This window comes from Salvelinus sp. IW2-2015, linkage group LG19, assembly GCF_002910315.2.
Source record: "Salvelinus sp. IW2-2015 linkage group LG19, ASM291031v2, whole genome shotgun sequence".
Classification (NCBI taxonomy): Eukaryota; Metazoa; Chordata; class Actinopteri; order Salmoniformes; family Salmonidae; genus Salvelinus; species Salvelinus sp. IW2-2015.
In genome coordinates this window covers 8,086,692-8,091,314 of record NC_036859.1, presented here as the reverse complement: position 1 = coordinate 8,091,314, position 4,623 = coordinate 8,086,692, and the positions used below count along the sequence as shown (strand labels likewise).

Genomic DNA, 4,623 nt, shown 5'->3' with positions numbered 1-4,623 from the left:
ACACAGGAACACACTTAGTTAGTCTCTCCCTTTCTGCCTCTTCCCTCTCTCTCTCTCTCTCTTCTCTCTCTCTCTCTCTCTGATCCATCTCTCTACCTACCTTCCATCCCTATCCACTTCCCCTTCTCAGGTGGAGGATCTAAAGGCTAAGTTGGCGGTCCAGGAAGTAGGTTGTGGCAGAGGAACACAGACACAGAGGCTCTCATCACTAAGATCGGGCAGCAGACAGACAAACTCAACCAGGAGAGGGCTGTGGCAGACGCAGAGGAACAGAGGGTACGAGTGAGCATGTGTGCACGTGAGCCTTGATCAGTTTCAAGGAATCCTCAGAAATCAAAATGGTATTAATTGTAATTATTAGGTAATTGCCATTTTGTCGTGTCATTTCTAAGTTTAAATGTGTAATGTATAAGTGTTTAGTGTGTGGTGCTTGTGTTTGTTGTCCTTAGGTAGGAACCATCCAGGCTGAGGTGACCACGCAGCAACAGCAGAGTGAAGAGGACCTGGTGAAGGCTGAACCTGCCTTACAGGCAGCTAACGCAGCTCTCAACACACTCAACAGGGTAACACACAGCTCTACAGGCAGCTAACGCAGCCCTCAACACACTCAACAGGGTAACACACAGCTCTAAGGCAGCTAACGCAGCCCTCAACACACTCAACAGGGTAACACACAGCTCTACAGGCAGCTAACGCAGCCCTCAACACACTCAACAGGTAACACACTACAGCAGCTAACTCAGCCCTCAACACACTCAACAGGGTAACACACTACAGGCAGCCCTGAACTCGTTAACACAACAAAAAACATACATGATTTGAATCATGAACTTAATACATGATGGACTTTAAGGCCAAATGCAGTCATCAATGTGATTGTCCTGTGTTTTATATATATTTACACAATATAAGTTTGGAATAATACGGTGAAATTTTGAAGATGATTATGCCCTTTTAGTGTAATAGCTGTTTGAAAAGACTGCCTGAGATTTCAGCCTGTTGTGGTGGAATGGAGTATCGGCCTGCCTGGTGACATCAGGTGGTAACTTAGTTATTAGACCAATAAGAAAGAGAATTCCAAACCTCTCTTCCAATAACGGCTCATTTTCAGTTTTCCCCTCCCCACTCAGACCACTCCCAGACAGTCCTAGCAAAATTCTTGCTTGAGAAATTGCTCTTTGCTAATAAGCGAATTTTCTTTAACATTTTAATTTAAAACAATAACCGTTCAAATATTTTTTATTGAACACACACAGGCATGGTGTATAGGTATGAAAGGCAGGTATACAATTTTTAACTAAACATAGAAGAGCAGACAGAAATAAAAAGATCCAGAGTTTGGGTACAAAACAATTATTACAAAAACAAGACATACAAAAAAGGACAGGTAGAAAGAAAGAGGGTGGGTGTCACCCCCCCCTTATTCCTCCCCCCTTTATCCTCCCCCCTTTATCCCTTCCCCTTATACCCCTCCCCGCTGCTCGGGTGGCGGTGCCAAGCACGTGCTGCCCAGAGGTGGATTAAAATATTACAATGGAGAGTGCGTTAAAAAGTACAAATTCACAGCGCCGAATGGTCCAAGTAAGAGAGGAAAGCTGCCAGATCTGATCAAATGTTAATAATTTATTGTTCAGAATATATCTAATCCTTTCTAAGTGTACAGTGTTTGCCAATTCGCTGAGCCATAATTTGGTAGTGGGCGCTTCCTCTTTTTCAGAACAACAAGATTAGTTTTTTGCCGAAATGAGACTGTAAGAGATGAGTTGTTTTTGGGGGTTGGTTAGTCCGATTAGGGAATCAGACACTCCCAGGATTATCAGAAGCGGGTCTGGGTCAATTGAAGTCTCCAGAACTTCAGAGAGGATCCTAAAAATTCCACACCAGTAACCATGCAAGCTAGAGCATAGGGCAAAGCAGTGGAGTAGTGTACCCTGTGCAGCCTGACATTTATCACACATAGGGGATGTATCAGGAAATATCCTATGCAGTTTGGTTTTGGAATAGTGTAATCTGTGTAATACCTTGAATTGTATGAGCCGATGTCTGGGTTAATGGAGCAGGTGTGGATATACTCCAAGCTATCTTCCCAGTCTGCCATCGAAATGTCAGTCCCTAGTTCTTCCTCCCATTTTGCCTTAATGGCATCTGTAGAGGGTGTGCTAACCGATTGAAAAGAATCATATAAACGAGATATCAGTTTGTCTGCGGTGGGGGATGTTTTTATGCATCCGTCAAACATGGAAGGTTAGCGTTCCAAATGTTGGGAGGTGTTTCCTAACATAGTCTCTGATTTGTAGGTATCTGAAAAAGTTACTTCTGGGAAGATTATAAGTTTCCCTCAGCAACTCAAAGGAAGCAAAGGTCCCTTCTATATATAAAATCCCTATGGTACTTATCCCCAACTCTCCCCATTGCTCAAAGGTGTTATCAAGGTTGGAGGGGGAAAGGAGGGGTTCCTGGCAACAGGGAGCATGATGACATTGGTCTAAGCTCAAAGTGGGTTTTAATTTGCTTCCAGATTCGGACTGTGCAATGTATAATAGGATTGTTACGATAAAGTGACCTCTCCAGATTGACAGGCCGACAAAATCACAGCACCAATAGAGAAGGGGTGACACTCCTCCCGCTCCATACTAAGCCAGGTGGGTGACGGACGTGCGTCATCCAGCAAAAACGTAACCGCAGGAGGTTAGCGGCCCAATAATAAAATATAAAATTTGGGAGAGACAATCCTCCTTCCATCTTGGATTTGCAGAGGTGTTTTTTTACCTATCCTGTGTGTTTTATAATCCCAGATGAAAGGATTGATAATTGAGTCCAGTTGTTTATGAAAGGATTTAGGTATGAATACTGGGATGTTCTGGTATAGGTAGAGCAGTTGTGGGAGGAAGACCATTTTAATGGCATTAATTCTTCCGAGCAGAGAAATTGGGAGAGTTCTCCAAAATTGTATGTTTGTCTTTAGTTTTTGCATCAGCGAGGGGAAATTCTCTTAAATAGTAAGGAATATTGTTTGGTAACTACAATTCCTAGATAGGTAAATTTTTCTGAAGATAACTTAAGTGGAAGATGTTAGCCAGGAGGTGTTTTGTAACCGTATGGGCATTAATTCACTCTTGTTCCAATTTATTCTGTATCCCGAGAAGGTACCAAACAAATTAATCACATCAAGGATAGCTGGAATACTAGCTTGGGTTCTGTTACATAGAGGAGAATGTCATCTGCGTATAGGGAAATCTTATTTAGAGTATCTTTAGTATTATAGCCGTGTATTGCTGCATCAGATCTAATCGTCTGAGCGAGAGGTTCAATGATTAGGCGAAGAGCATAGGCGACAGCGCACAACCCTGCCTGTCCTCTGTAGAGGTTAAATCGGGGCGACAATGATTGGTTAGTGAGTATTCTCGCACAGGGGTTCCTATATAAAAGCTGGATCCAATTTATGAACCCATCTCCAATATTACATTTCTGTAGCCTTCAATAGCTTGGCGAAGAAGTCGGTGGGGCGAGAGCCCGCCTCTACCCCCTCTGCCAGACCAACAACGCGAAGGTTATTACGTCTGGAACGGCCCTCCAGGTCGACCACTTTCACAGAAAGCCTCTGCACAGTACCCTGTAGTGACGAGCACAGCTTCTCTAACTCGTCGATCCTACCAGCGCTGAATTCAGAAGCCCTCTCAAGGTCCACAATACTCTGGCCCTGCGAAGCGACCGCTCGAATGGTGCCCTCGATTTTGGTGTCCAGTTCAGCTGGACACCAGAAAATCAGAAAATTACGTACGTAAAGCGATACGTAAAGCTTAATAAAGAGCAGTCATACTAGCAAGAGCAGTTTGCAGGTTTCTTATTTTTCTCATGTTATTCAACTGTTACCAGGCACCTGCAACAAAGATAGCTCAGATGTGCGAGTGCCTTTTGAATTTGACTTATTTCCTACCCAGAAATGATTTGATATTGAGATATATTGGACCTTTAATACATGACGTTTTTTTAGGTCATGTGATTCCTAAAATTGTGTGTCCTCCCCCTAGCTGAACCTGACAGAGTTGAAGACATTCCCTAACCCCCCAGCCATAGTGACTAACGTGTCTGCTGCTGTCATGGTGCTACTGGCTCCTCATGGTAAATTACCCAAAGACCGCAGCTGGAAGGCAGCGAAAGTCGTCATGAGCAAGGTCAGTCTTGGTGTGTCTTGTCTTGTCTGTGTGACCGTGTGTGTAAGGAGCATATCCCAGAGGTGACGGTTTGTCTGTCTGTCCGTCCGTGTGTCTGTGTCACTTTGTGTTAACGGCAGTGTTTCAGAGTGTTTCAGAGTGTTTCAGAGTGTACACGCCCATGTGTGTGTGTCTCTACCCAGGTGGATGACTTCCTACAGGCGTTGGTAAACTTCGACAAGGAACACATCCCGGAATCGACAGTGAGGTGCGTGAGAGATGAGTACCTCAGTGACCCAGAGTTTAACCCTGAGTTTGTCAGACTCAAATCATCCGCCGCCGCCGGTCTCTGTGCCTGGGTCCTCAACATCATACGCTTCCACGAGGTACACCCCACACACACGAATACACAATGCTGTATACACTCCACACACACGAATACACAATGCTGTATACACTCCACACACAC

At 44.3% G+C, this 4,623-nt stretch overlaps 1 pseudogene; it reads left to right on the top strand.

Moving 5' to 3' along the window:
- LOC111979563 (dynein axonemal heavy chain 11-like) overlaps positions 1–4,623 on the top strand; it is a 60,323-nt pseudogene that overhangs the window by 38,683 nt on the left and 17,017 nt on the right.